Source organism: Carlito syrichta, unplaced genomic scaffold (genome assembly GCF_000164805.1).
Source record: "Carlito syrichta isolate Samal-C Ts95f unplaced genomic scaffold, Tarsius_syrichta-2.0.1 Scaffold305701, whole genome shotgun sequence".
Lineage (NCBI taxonomy): Eukaryota > Metazoa > Chordata > Mammalia > Primates > Tarsiidae > Carlito > Carlito syrichta.
The window spans coordinates 278,805-294,125 of record NW_007249797.1 but is presented as its reverse complement, the minus strand read 5'-3'; the positions used below and the strand labels follow the sequence as shown (position 1 = coordinate 294,125).

Sequence of the window (15,321 nt, the reverse complement as noted above, 5' to 3'; positions counted from 1 at the left end):
CTAATCTCAGCATAAACCTCTATCATAGGCTACAATTCACCGTGTTGAAGTGATCGAATCATTTCCGTCTCTTTTCTTTTAGCCAGTTGCTAAAGAAGAATAATACTCAGCAGTCTTTTCACTTAGTAAGAACTCGTAAATGGCTGCCAAATAACAATAAATAAATGGGAAAAATCTACTTGTTCCCTTCTTTTCCGGTCAACAAAGGGGTTTTACCCACATTATCATAACTGATTTCTTTTAAGAATCTCTGTAATATTTATTTGGTGACAGTATTTTGGCTAAATGACATATAGAGATTATGAACAAGACTTGACCGGGTTCATACTACTCGTGAAGGGAAAAGGCAAAGCTTGGTGTGACTCTTGTTCTGCCATACTTCTCAGGCTTCCCCTCCAAAGTATCCTGAAAAGCAGAAGCAACTGTCTACCCTGGATGATATGGGATTTTGTAGTTAAATATGTTCTGCAGAAGCATGCATTTCTATTAAGTATCCAAAATTTGTTTATCTTAAAATTATCTTTAATTTTGTACACATTTAGTGTACTGGGACATGTTTTGACTTTAAGTTGCTTGACCTTTCCCTTCCTTCAAGCAGAAGTGCCACTCCAGAAGACATCTCATATTCATCCTATGGCTACCCAGACCTTCTTGCAAACTTTCAATGTCTCCAGAGGTCTGTATAAACCCAATTTGAGAAACGACATGCTGTACCCAATCTGGGGTTGAAAGCAGGACTTCATACTGCTATTTGCATATCAGTGAGTAACATGAAAGCACCAACTCAATTAAGCAGTATATATTTCCAATGCAAATTTGCAGAGCAATACTCTAACTCCAGGAGTTATCAGAGACAACTGATATCTGGACATACTTTTAATACATTTCACAACGTAGATGGAAAGAAACTCTTCCTGATTCCACTAGATATATAACCACACTTCACTCTCCCCTCATATGTACAACTAATGGACCTCCTGTGGATAACTATGAAATTTATTGCAAATATTTGGAAGATATAATGGTCCCCAGAGAGAAAAAAATTAATAAATGCTTACATGCCTGGAATGAAAAAAAGTAACGAGGGGAAGACAAAGTTTCATGTTACTTGATTCCTAGATACACCTGCTCAACCTTATAGAGACTTGAGTCATAATAAAAGGATAAAAAATGCAATATGAGAAATGTCAGTGCATATTTTGATTGCACTACCAAGGGATTTCCATTTTACAGAGCAGAATAAGACAGGAAATCTTCTATTATTTATGGCAGACTATTTATGGGTAATAGAATTCTCAAAAATGTGGATTTCTGCTTTAAAAACTATCTTCAAATGCAATAATCATTCATAAATACTCTACTTCCTATTGCTACTCATAATGGCCTTTTTGATAAATATTTTATTGTATAACTAAAAAATATCTAAATAACCCGTTAGAATTTTTTATTGAAAAAAAATCATTGTAAAATAGTAAGAATACTGTATTATTGTGAGAACATAATAAAATACATGTGTCAAGAAAGTGAGCTCTAGAAGTACAGTTCAAAAACTGAATATTTACTTGAATCACTGGACCAGTCATTTTAGTTTAATTATCATTTATTTTCTAGAGTTTTGATTTCTAAACACTGAATCCTTTTCTGCTGACGACACTGCACACACTACAAAGTTGCCAAGGTGTAGAGAATCTCAGAATCATATAGTACAATAAAAAATTACATCTGTAAACCAAATGTTTGAAATCTAAGAAATCCCAACCTGGGTCTCCACCTCCTTTGACATTACGATGCACCCATGGGGAGAATCAGGAGTTTAAGAAAGGATTTCTTATCAGAATTATCCTCTAGATGAAATCATATTTTAAAAGTTCTGATCAGAGGCAATTGAAATTTACAGTTTTCTTTCAAAATACAGATTGAATAGCAAAATATACAAATACACAGACTTCACAGAGGAAACAGCGTTCACTCCCTTCCTCTAGTATCAGCTTCCTTCCACCACCCTGCTATGGTGGCTGCAGGCCAATTCCTGTGGCAAGACATTTAAAAACAACTGTGTGGCTCCATAGTGATTGGCAGCACACAATTTGGCTCCATAAAGTCTGCGGAATGAATCAGGACCTAATGCTGTTACCTGCCTGACTTCAATGTATCTTTGTTTGCTTACCACAGGAAAAACAATTTAATAACAGGCAATTTACAGTCTTGATTATAGTGGGCTGGTGAGGTTCAGTTCTAGATGCACTGGCAAAACTCAGCCAACAGATTTGGTTGTTTTATTTATTTATTTATTTTTTATAAAGGTAGCTTTTAATAGCCCATTTGTGATTGAATCCAGAATTACGTAGTCTGTACTAATGACCTATGATATAGCTAGGAGCCCTAGATTTTGCCAAGACTTTCTGACTGTGTCTGTAAGACACCAAAGTGTACAGATGAAAAATGTGATATATTAGCTATATATTGCCAGTTTAGAAATTCTAGTATTAATTTTTTAAATTGAATTTATCAATTTGATACAAATAGGGAGTGAATATGCACACAGCTTCCAAGTGCGCAATGTTCCTCTTTAAACAGATTTTATTGGAAAAAAATTACTTGTTTGTGTTCATTTGTAAGATCTGCAACAGAGAATAATACTTTACATTCAAGTATTAAATTTAGTTAAAATAAACAGGCTTAGAATGATTATTGCAATATGAGTTGTAATAATAGAAAATATCTGTATTATTAGTTATGATTAAATCAATTTATGAATTATTATTGGATATTAGGCTTTGTCTACGATGTTAGCTTATTATTGTTATATTCATATATTTCTATTAAATTCAGGGTGTGACTGACTTTCTTTGTGTTAGGATGATAATAGAGGGGAATGGCAGGTTTTTATTTTGGGGAGTTTTGAAAGAAATTAGGATAATTTAAAGCCACTTTGTTTCTTTATTTTGATAGTATTTTTATTCTAGTCAAAAGACACAATGGCTGTTTCCGAATCAGTGAAAAGCAAATAATCTAATTTGTATGAGGATTTGGGAACATTTATTACACCATAATAAAAAATGAAATAGAAGTAAGACATAAAACATGGGGACATTCAAAAACCTACTTCTTCGGTCTCCAAGTGTTTCATTTCCCAGGCTCTGGTCTGCCTTTCTTCCTGTACCTCTTTAAATCACTTTGAGTTCCTTGGCTTTCTGCCATATTCTCTTTCTTTCGTTCACACCAGCAACATGTATATTTTAACACCAGCCTCTAGTACTACTTACATTTTTCTGTCTTTTAAGTGACTTTTTGCATTAGAAAAAAAAGTAGGAGGAGGTGTAATTATCTTCTGCCATTTCCTCCCTCTTTCCTTGCCTCTTCCACTCCCAAGAGAAAACAATTTCAGATGCTTTAAATTAACATGTATTTTTAACCTAAATGTGATTCTAATTTTTCTGCTATGAATTGTACAAATAATATAAGATAGCCTTGTCTCATTTGGGATCCAAGGAGGAAAGCTTTTACTATCTCACTGTTAAACCCAAAATTCAAAATCCGAGAGACCACCAAAGAGCCAGCTCCGATGCCAACACACGAGGGTCTTTATTCAGGCTCGAGTCTGGGCTCACATTTGAAGCAGCTTCAGGGATGAGAGAGCCCGACCCAGGCTAACACGCACCTTTTATACATAATTCTGAAGGAGTGGGGTGGCTTTACAAACTTGTGCACACAGGATTGGATAAAAACTATATGACGCAGTTACAAAGACTTTGATTGGTTGATTTAAGTTCGATTTGCGTGGGCTCAGGCTTAGTTACTTGTGATGGAAAAGTAACTGCCAAACGGACAGAATGGAATGCCAGGTAAGCTAGGTTTAGTGAGCAGGCAGGAGGGTTGAAACAACACCGAGCTTACCAGGAGAGAGACACCACAGAGGCTACCACAATTTAAGCAAAGGAATGTCCGGAAGGGGCTTATTGCTTAACATTCACACACTGCTAGCAGCAGTTGCAGAATTCATACAGTAATAGTTCTTTTTTGAGTTTTTTTGAATCTCTTGGGTCTCTCATCACCAAAAAATATAATTCTTGCTGTAATTTTTAAAAAAATCGATTAATAAAATTTCCTTTTAGCCCTAGTAAGCATAGTATTATACAAATGCTGCATTTTATCAAGTGCTTTTTCTGAATCTATTGAAATGATCACATAACTTTTTAAAAATGGGTTAATAATGTGAATTACTCTGATTGGTCTTTGAGTGCAAATTTTTTTCTGGAAAAAATAACTATACTGATAATTTTAAAAATATTCTTGATATTAGTTATTTTTGCCTTTAAAAATGTGTTAGGTAACATAAGCTTATTATTTTAGAGGTCTTTTAAAAAAATCACATTTGGACTTGTTAATTGGTTTTATAATCATTAGCTTTCTTTCCGCTTTTACATTTATTATTTCCTTTTATTTTCTTTGGATTTAATGCGCTCTTCTTTTTCAAATGGATTCTTAGAATAAAAATCATTCTTTAATTTTCAGCATATTTTATTTTCTAATATACGCACTAATGCTACAAATTTTCCTCTAAGCATGGCTTTAGCTACTTCCCAGTGTTTTCTTATGCCATATTTTAATTATTATTGACAGTATTGCAACTTTGACTAATAATTTGATTCATGAATTATTTAGGATATATTTCTAATTCTTGAACATTTGGGTATTTTCTAGTCATTGTTTTGTTATCATTTTCTATTTTGGCTCTGTAATCAAAGAGCGTACTCTGTCTTATTTATTTATTTAATTTTTTGAGACAGGGTCTTGCTCTGTCACCTAGGTTGGAGCACAGTAACATAATCATAGTTTATTGCACTGGAACTCTTGGGCTCAAGAGAGCCTCCTGCCTCAGTCTCCCAAGTAGCTGGGACTACGGACATGTACCACCACCTCTGGCTAAGTTTTTTATTTTTCATTTGTAGAGAGGGAGATCTCACTGTGTTGCTCAGGCTGCTTTTGAACTCCTAGTCTCAAGTGATCCCCCCAGCTTGGCCTCCCAAAGTGCTGGGATTACAGAGAAATATGCTATACTCTTCCTAAACATTATAACAACTTGCAATTCTTCCAATACCTCCTCAAGCACCATTTGTTCATTCATTTATTAGCTGATATATACTGTTACCCTAATAAGAACCTATTTTTTTAACTCTCATTTTACATTATTGTCCAGTTGATTAAAGACCTCCTGATAACAATAACTAACAAGATTTTGTGTTAGTAACTATGCTAAATGCTTAATAGTCACATTTTATTTAATTCTCACAACAACTCTGAGAGGTAGGTGTAATTATCATCCCTGGTTTACAAATGAGGAGCGTGTCATCCTAAAAGTAAGTGATCTGATAAGCCACAGAACCAATATTTTAATTCAAGTAGGCCTTATTCCATACCTGACTCTTAGCCACTATGATACACTAAGGTCATTAGTGGCACACAAATGAATGTAGTAATTACTCTAGTAGAGTAATTACTCTAGGTTCTGCTTCTTTTCTTTTTCTTTCATCTAGTTTCTTGTTTTTATTCCTTTGCTTTTGACTTAGATTTCTGACATTTTGCTCAGGCCTTCGGGATTGACAGCTTTAGTTTAATAATCTGCTTAGGTTTGATTTAGTACTTTTTATTGCTCCCTACTAGACTAGGCTCTAATGCATGACAGCTCCTTGAGTTCCAAGGCTCAGTGCTGAGTCTATTGCTTGCCTAACAGAGGTTAATCAATGAGAAATATGCTATACTTTTCCTAAAACATTCATAACAACTTGCAATACATCCAATACCTCCTCAAACACCATTTGTTCATTCATTAATTCATATAATCAGTTTCCTTCCTTCTTCCCTTCCTTTTTCCCTCCCTCCCTCCCCCCTTTCCTTCCTTCCTTCCTTCCTTCCTTTCCTGCCTTCCTTCCTTCCTTCCTTCCTTCCTTCCTTCCTTCCTTCCTTCTTCTTTCTTTTTCTATCTTCTATTTGTCAGATACATATCAATGTTGAACTGGTCTGTCCTAAGCATTTGACATATGAAGAGAAATAAGGCAAGTGTTTTACCTTGGAGAGTTCATATTCCTGAGCTTTCAGGATTTTAAACATATTAATGAATATCAATGTGATAGCATTACTTAGCATATTCTAGATTTCTTTGGTTGTTGTCACAGAAGAGGAGAAATATAAGCTAAGCCTTCAAAGATTAGCTTTTCAGACAGATAGAGAGAAGTACAACATTCCATAGAGGTCCACAGTCAAATCTGAAGCCCTAAGAAGCCACACCATACCCTGCAATATCTGAGAGCATTCAGGTCCAGTGCCCTTTTTGACTGCGTAATCTGCTGTCGGTATACAGTAAATCAGTGTGTCATTTGAAATGCTTTTTCCTTTCTTCTCTTTGTATGGACTTTTTTTGATAAGCTACCAAAGCATCAATAAAGATATTCTTTTAGAAAATGCGATTACTTTAGCCAAGTTGGAAACAAACAATATATGTGTTGTTTTGGTATGTATACATCATTTCTGTTGTACTTGTCTTCCATAGAAAAATGATACCCAACAATAAATTTAGATTCCAAAAATATTTTTCTTAATTATTCTCTGCTTATAAAATATGACCTAGTCAGGATAAGGAGAACTATTTTTGTCACAAAGTTATGATAAATAACTATTTTTGCCTTTCCTGAGTTAAAGAAGACTTTCATCTTTTAATTGTAGAGACTGAACTGCCACTACTCAAAAGGTCACATTTATGCATATTACTAACCTCTAACTTCATGTGATTTCTAGTATGATTTATGTCTTTCAGCTCCAAGAATTCAAAGCATTTTGAAAAACTCTTAAGTTATTCATATTCTACTTTCCCTACATCTAATATTTTCTGAATGTATTGGTTAACTCCTTATTCTTAAATACAAAACAAAATTATTGTTTTTTCCAATTTGATTCAAACTTCACAAATACATTAACATAAAAATGTAGATCGTTTAACAAAAGGAGAAAGAATGGATGACATTCCCCTTGGCCAAATTATCAATGAAAAAAATATTTTCTACAGATAAAAACATAGCAACCATCATCAAGTTCAAAGTTGTAGGTAACTTTTATGGGTGCTTAGTAAGAGGAAATAAGCTTAAATAGTGGAAATGATTAAATCAGATATTAATAGCACAATTTTCCACTAAATTTCAAAGCAAAAAGCAGTTTAAGAATAGTTTGGCCTAAGTTTTCAAATTAAATTTTATTTACAGAAACAGTAGATTCCTCACCACTCAAAAAAAAGTAGTTTTACCTGGAATAACATAGAATTATTGAAAATTATAAAATCAGAGTGGTGAAAACAAGCAAAAAAACACAACAAAACATAGAGTTCATTAAGAATAAGTCCCAACACAATTTAGATAATTATACAGGCCACTGAATACACATTTTAGGACACAATAAAAAATTTTAAGCATTCACCTCTGACTTTTTAGTATTGTTTATAAATTCTATAAATTTTAATGCAATCAAATATATTTACAAAATTGAAAAATAAAAGAATGATGTGAATATTATACACTTTAATTTAGAGTGCATTTTACTTTATGAATAATTCAAAATGTTTTAATTTCCCTGAAACAGCATTAATATGCAAAGTAAAATACTAAAAGTATTTAAAGAAATACATGAGAATATTTCCTTGTGTGAAAATATTAAGGAAATGTTTTATTATTACCCAAAATTTCATGATAATTCAATTCTAAATTCTTAGCTATAATGGTTGTCATAACTGAAAAATATAAGCTACGTTAATATATCCATCCAAAGAAGAAATATATTATAGCTGTGCTTATTAAATTATAGCATTACTTTTCATCCAACAACTAAGCAAAGGTTTTTGTTGAAATTATCCATGAAAGTACTGTCATCCCTGATGTCCATCAGTTATTGTTGTACAATAAGTAGATTTTACAGTTTTATATTTCTAAAAATTAATTCAAACACTGAAGAAATTAGACAAATTTAAGTTTAAAACTGATGCTTTTAAGTTTAGTTTTTTATCCCATCTTTTATGAAACATTTATTTGATCACCAGGTACATGGCATAGCTCATGTTATATAAGAAGAATTGAACACAAACACCATCACTACAGTATTCTTTGTAATGAGCTTCAAATAGTTAAACATTCAGCCATAATTCAAAAGGTTAAATGCTATGAAAGAAGTAGTACATATTTATTCATATTTGTTCAGCAAATATTTATTAGATGCCCATTGAGCATGTATTCCAAGCTATATGTTGTCATTACAAGATAAAGTCTGTTCTTGAGGTGCTTATGACCTAATGAGGAGGCCAATATGAATGAATAAACTCACTATAGTTTGGTAGTTTTTAAGTTTTTAAAGATGTCATGTCTTTTGTGAAAAAACAAAGCTCAAAACCAGAAAACTTAATAAAAATTATTATTACTGTTATTTTTTTGATAGAAATAAGGTCTCTCTATGTTGCACAGGTTGGTCCCGAACTCATGGGCTCAAGCAATCCTCTTGTTTCAACCTCCCAAGGTTCTGGGATTACAAGCACGAACCACCACACCTGGCTGCAAAACATTTTTATTCCTCTGTTGTAATTGTGCTGAAAATGAAAATATGCATATCTCTGTTGTCCCTCAGTATTGTGAAACTGTCACAGATCCTTCAGAGTACTTTTACCTTCTATCAGAGACAGAAGACCAGGCTAAAATTATCTATTGATTCATAGTAAAGTACTTCTTTCTTAAAAAAAATTACAAGTGCTCATTTTTTCTTTCTTCAACTTAATAGACTGCCATAAGTATTTCCTGTGGGAAGCATGCCCCACTATATAGACCACTAGTCCAGATTCTATGTGAATGGGTCTTCTGGTCTGTTAACAGACTACTAGTCAAATGGGCTACCTTTGGGTGCACAGTTGATAGTTTTGCTTGGTTGACATATTTTTTTTCTAGTGAATCACTCTCTTCTCTCCTTCAAATTCTACTCTTTGGTCTTAGTTTAGTTTACCAGAAACTGTAAAAATCATGTCCAAATTGAGTATTTCAGGGCTATAAAGGAGTTTAGAAGTCATATAGCTCAGTTTCTTACTCAGCATGGATATAGGGTTCCCAGGTTTAGCAAATAAAAATACAGGGCACTTTATTAAATGTAAATTTCAAATCAGTAACACACTTTAAATTATACTTAGCATTCTATATTCTACCCAGTAACCATATATAGATGATCTGTCTTTAAGATTTCTAGCATATGCGGTAGCCAGCCTCTTTCTCCTCTGAATAGAAAGAAATATTTTTTGGTACATGACAGGTTAATGTGTCGTAAATGGAGTATATATGGTTATAAATGCTGAAATAGACAAAGGTGACGTTTTTATTTGCTCTTTGTTATAGATATGAATTATCTAATATCTTGCCATGATAAAGTCTCAGAAGCTTTATGTAATGGGAACAAATGTAACACAAAAAAGGAATTTCTAGACATTGATGATCCAGAGCTTATGTGTGAGCAATGAGGAAGATGTACTACCAAATATTAAGTTTAGTAAGGGCACAAAATAATGATGGCCAAGCTGTACAGATGGCCTGTGTTTCTGAACTTCTGGTCAGAGAAGGTCTTCTTCACTGATGACAGAATATTTTCCAAGATTCCTAGTGGGTTTTGCCTGTTGAGACAGGTGTGAGATAGATCATTAAGGCAACAGAAACCGTGGAAAATGGCCTACTGTCTAGGACTTTGATGTTTGCATTCATTAAAAAAAAATCTCTCAAAATGTATTTGTCACTTGATGCACAGAAAAAAATTCATCTTCAGAATGCACTCTCAGTCAGTCAGTCATGGGCAAGGTGTATTGTCATTCTGCCACAAACTTAAATGTGAGTTGAAAAAGGAAATAAGAAAGTTCTTTTTTAACTCATATCATCATTGAATTACAGCTGTTGTTTCTATGTGGTAGACTCGGAAGTGAAAAAGAAGGGGCTGTGAAGGCAAGTTAAGAAGTGCTGACCCCAATTAAAAAGTTCCTTCTTATAGGCATGGTAAAGCTAGTACACATGGGAAAACATTCTTGAAGTTCACTAGTTAAAAGACACATGGTTAATGGTTACATTTTATTCTGGAATTACATTAGCTAATGTACTCCTGAATGATATCAAGCTGGGAATGGGGTAAGATTAGATTCACAGTCATATGACCTGTGCAGTTGCACAAGGTTCAGCATTTAGAAAGGCCCTGTGTTCCATGTAATGTTCTGCTGCCATTGTCCTGAAATTTTTAACAGTTTTGAACAAGGAGTCCTGCAGGTTCATTTGGTAGTGGGTCCTGGAAATTACATAGCTGGTCCTGGAAGGAGATGAGATCTTTGCTCAAGGCTGTGGCTTGTGACCAGAGAGCAGAGCTGTACAATGTACTATATTCCCTTCAATAATAGCTCTATGCTCACAAGGCTTAACATTCTTCAGTGGGGTGTATCACATGGACACTGTGACTCAAGTCAGAGCCAAGCTTTGGGCTTCCATTATCACTTCCTTCTATATCCAATTGGTCAAAATATCTGTGATTCTTATTTTCTGTATATATTTAAAATCTATTTCATCTTCTCTCTTCTTTGCCAATGGCTTCCTTCTAGCCTTGTCATTTCTTGCCTGATCAATTATACTAATTATCTTTCTGAAATATCTGATTCTGTCTTATCCCCTTGATTCATTCTCTATAATATGATCAAATTCTGCCTATTACTACTCTTTTTTTAATAAATCAAGTTTTATTAGAACACAACCACATTCATTAATTTGCATGTTGATTATGGCTGCTTTTGTGCTACAACAGAGTTAAGTCATTGCAACATAGACTATATGGCCTGCAAAAGTTAAAATATTTACTACTTGGCCATTTACAGAAAAAAATGTGCCAGCCCTTGTTTATAGTTATGCCAAAATCATCTTGTAACATGCATATTTGATTTTTTAACCTTCTGGTTTAATTATTCTATTATCTCAACTTAAAGTTATGCCAAAATCATCTTGTAACATGCATATTTGATTTTTTTAACCTTCTGGTTTAATTATTCTATTATCTCAACTTAAAGTTTAAGCTGTTCAGTCCAGTGTGTTGATTTATTGATAGGCCTTCTGACTACTTCAATCTCTCTACTAACATACTTTCATATGAACCAATGCCTAGGCCATATTGGTTCCCATCAGAGTGGAGAGGAGTAGGTAAGTGAGAAAGAGGAGGAAAAGGTAAGTACAATGCTGATCAGATTTTCCAAATACCATCCTCTATTAAATGACTGTCTTATCTCTGGTTGCTATAGCAAACTACTGTACAGTGGGTTATTTAAACAGCAGATATCTATCTCCCATGGTTCTGGAGGCTGGGAAATCCAAGACAAGGTGTTGGCAGTTTCAGTGTCTGGTGAAGGCTCTCTTTCTGTTTTGTGGACAGCTACCTTCTTATTATGTTCTCACATGACATCTAGAGAGAGCTCTAATCTCTCTTCCGATGTAAGGACATAAATCCCATCATGGGGACCTCATGCTCATGACCTAATTACCACCTAAAGGACCAAATCCAAATGCCATCATATTGAGGGTTAGGGCTTCAATTTGTGAATTTTGTGGGATGCATTTATTCCACAGAAATGGCCCTTTGTGGGACCATATGATAATGGGAGAGTGGGGGAGAAGGGCGTCTATGGATTGAAAAAGAAAAAACTTCTCATGATCTTTTTTTGCTTCTCCTAATTCTTCTTCTTGAGAACCACTTACCAGGACATACCAGCCCACTTTTGTTTCTCTGACTTCTGTTACTTTGTACATGCTGTCTTTGCCCTGGAACACCCTCCCTGCCCCCTCCCCTACCAGGTCTCTCAGACTAACTCCTAACAGTCTTTCAAAACCCCATTCAAATCCTGTTGACTGGGCCCTAGACTCATAGTCTGAGTTAGAGATCTCCTCTCTGTGTTCCACTAGAACTTTTTTTTTTTTTTACTAATTTTAGTATTTAAGAAGAGCATTTTAACTTTCCCATTATCTTTCTTTTCATTCGTTGTCTTTGCATCATTAATTCTAAAAAAAAAATTATTAGCACACAGAAGACATTCAATAAATGCTGCATTGATTGATGGAAGTCTTTGCCACTAGGCCAGTAAATGGGAATGCATAGTGTAAACCACATCCAAAATACTGACATATTTTAATTCTGCCTTTTCCTAATCAATTAGGATTTTTATTTTCTTATGAAGATCTTTTTTCAGCATCAGAAATATAACTAATAATCAAATATAAGTTTCTCTTTACGAATAATCTTTCTCATCAATTTTAAAAACACATTTGAATATATGCCCTTTGACCACCTTCTTTTTGTGATTATGTCTACTTAAACATATATGTGATAGAAGAGCCCTAATCTACTCTCCAGAATTGGGTGGCAAATTGTTGTTATTGTTGATGTTTTAATCCAAGACAAAATATGCCATTAGTGTAGTAGTCTCTAATGATTATAAAGAACAATTAATTATTGTAGCAAAATGACACAGCTACAGGCCATCAGTTACTCATGCTTTTTAGAGCCTCTTGCATTTAAAGAGATAAGAGCAGGAAATGTGCTAAAGATTCCCTTTTGCCCACTGTATGGAAAGTATGCCTTTTTCAAGACTACTAAAACGTTGAATTCCTAACACAAAGAAGAAATGATAAATGCTTGAGATGACGGATGCTCCAATAGCCCTGATTTGATCATCACTCATTGTATGTTTGTATCAAAATACCACATGCCCTTCATAAATATCTACAATTAATATGCAGCCATAATAATTAAAAATAAAATAATTCATATTCAGGATATAAATAAAATAGACGACTATCCAGAGGTCCTCAAACTTTTAAAACGGGGCCAGTTCACTGTCCCTCAGACCTTTGGAGGGGCGGACTATAGTTAAAAAAAAAAGGAATTTGTTCATAGTTTTTTTTTTAAACTAGAGTCCCCCCCTCCAACGGCCTGAGGGACAGTGAACTGGCCCCCTGTTTTCAAAGTTTGAGGACCCCTGCAAGCAGAAGAAATATTCATTTATGGAAAACATGTCACTCAAAATAGCGTTCATTGCTATGTGCCAGATATTATCCTAAGTATATTTTATGTACACACACATTAGAATGTTTAGCCGGTCTAGTCTCTCCATCCTCCTGCTTCAAACCACGGGGATGCGTCAGGGCCGGGGGCTGGGGGCGGCAGCCGGCCGCCACTGCCGCTGTTGCGGCCGCCCGGCCTGTCTCCGGCCCCAGCGCCTCTGCGGAGAGCGCGCACGTGGCGATCCAGGCGCACGCCCTTTGCGCCAGCGTCCGGTCCTGTCCACCCGGAGCGGGCGGCGGTCAGGATCCGAAAGGTTCGGGCCAGAGACGACAGCCCAGGCCGCCGAGATTTTGAAGCCAGCTTCATTAGACTGTTGGACGAAATAGCTAATGGTTCTCGAATTGAGATAAATCAAACAGGGACAACTTTATATTATCAGCCTGGCCTTCGGTGTAGTGGATTTGGGGAGCATGACTGTAGTGTGCTTCGCGGCACTGGCTACCACCTGGAGAGTCTTCTTTGCCTGGCTCCACTTCCGAAGCCCCCGTGAAAAACAGTTCTGCGAGGAGTGACTAACGACCGGGGTGACCCCACAGTTGATGTTCTTAAGGCAACAGCACTCTCTCTATTGAAACAGTTTGGGGTTGATGGCGAATCGTTTGAGCAAAAGATTGTGCGGCGGGGAGTGCCTCCTGGAGGGGGAGGCGAAGTGGTTTTCTCATGTCTTGAAGCCCATTCAGCTCACAGATCCAGGAAAAATCCAACATATCAGAGGAATGGCGTACTGTATATGTGTATCGCCTCAGATGGCAAACCGCATTGTGGATTCTGCAAGGAGCATCCTCAACACGTTTATACCTGATGTCTACATTTACGCAGACCACATGAAAGAAGTCGACTCTGGGAAGTCCAGGCTTTGGGTTATCACTTGCTGCTGAGACCACGAATGGCACCTTCCTCAGTGCTGAACTAGCCTCCAACCCCCAGGGCCAGGGAGCGGCAGTGCTTTCAGAGGACCTTGGCAGGCGCTGTGCCAGGCTGCTGCTGGAGGAAATCTGCAGGGGTGGATGGTGGACTCGACCCACCAAAGCCTGGCTCTACTCCTTATGACCCTTATACAGCAGGACGTTTCCAAAGTTCTGCTAGGACCATTTTCTCTCTACACGGTAGAAGTTTTGCGGCATTTGAAGAGCTTTTTCCAGATTGTGTTTAAAATCGAAACCAAGTGGTGGTGAAGAACTCAAGGGCGGGGATAAAGTCCTAATGGCCTGTGTTGGCACTGGCTTCTCCAACCTTAGCAAGACCCTCAAGTGATAACTGTTGCAAGATGAGGCCCCAGTGCCTGCAGCGAAAGCAGAAGCTGCCACGGACACCAAAGGGACCAAGGCCAACTGTATTCAACCAGGACAGACTAGCCACTGGCTTCTAGCCATTTCTCCAGTGGCTCGGACATTTCTCAGGAGGCCCAGTTACCATAAGAGCTCCCTTGCCTACCTGGAGGAAGAGTGTGGCTTCAGGACATAGTCACGCTGCTGGGGCAGTATGACAGCTGTGCTTCAGCCATGCTTCCTTAGCCCACAGTCCTGGGCTTCTGTCCAGACCTGGTCTGGGCTGTTCATCAGACCTGTGGAGTCTGTTGCTATGCTTTCTGCAAGGACTTACCTCTTTGAGCATTGGTATCTGTTGTAGAAGCTAAATGAGATATTATGTGTGGAAGCTCTTTTGAATTGTGCAGTGCTATGCAAATGCCAGAAATTGGTAAATTAGGCTGTTTTGTCTCTCTTCTTTATGGCTTGCTATCATGGACGCAGATCCTGATCCTCATGTGGTGCATTGTATGCATATGTGAGGGGTGGGTGGCTGCAGAGCACAGGTGTCCAATAAAGTTATTGGGTGATTTTTATATTCAAAAAAAAAAAGAAGAAGAATTTTTAACCATGCTGTTATCAATGAGAAAGGGAGACTTAGAGGAATTAAACAGTAAGTAGTAGACAGTGAGGCTAGAATTCAGACTAGGTGTCTGATTCCAGAACCTTCATATTTAGTTGCTATAGTTCAGTCCTTCTGAAATAAAGCATGTCTTTTCCTTGATGTGGAATTAAGAACTCTGAAAAATATCATGAAACTAAATAGTATAGAATTTTATTTCTGAAATAAAACTCTGCATAGTATTTAAAATGACCAGTATAAAACCAGATGAACATTGGCTCCTCCTGTCACTAAGGAGGC

At 36.3% G+C, this 15,321-nt stretch overlaps 1 pseudogene; it reads left to right on the top strand.

Annotated features, from left to right (window-relative positions):
* The first annotated feature begins 13,223 nt into the window (after nucleotides 1-13,223).
* On the top strand, nucleotides 13,224-14,406 carry LOC103264709 (annotated as a pseudogene).
* Nucleotides 14,407-15,321: the final 915 nt, after the last annotated feature.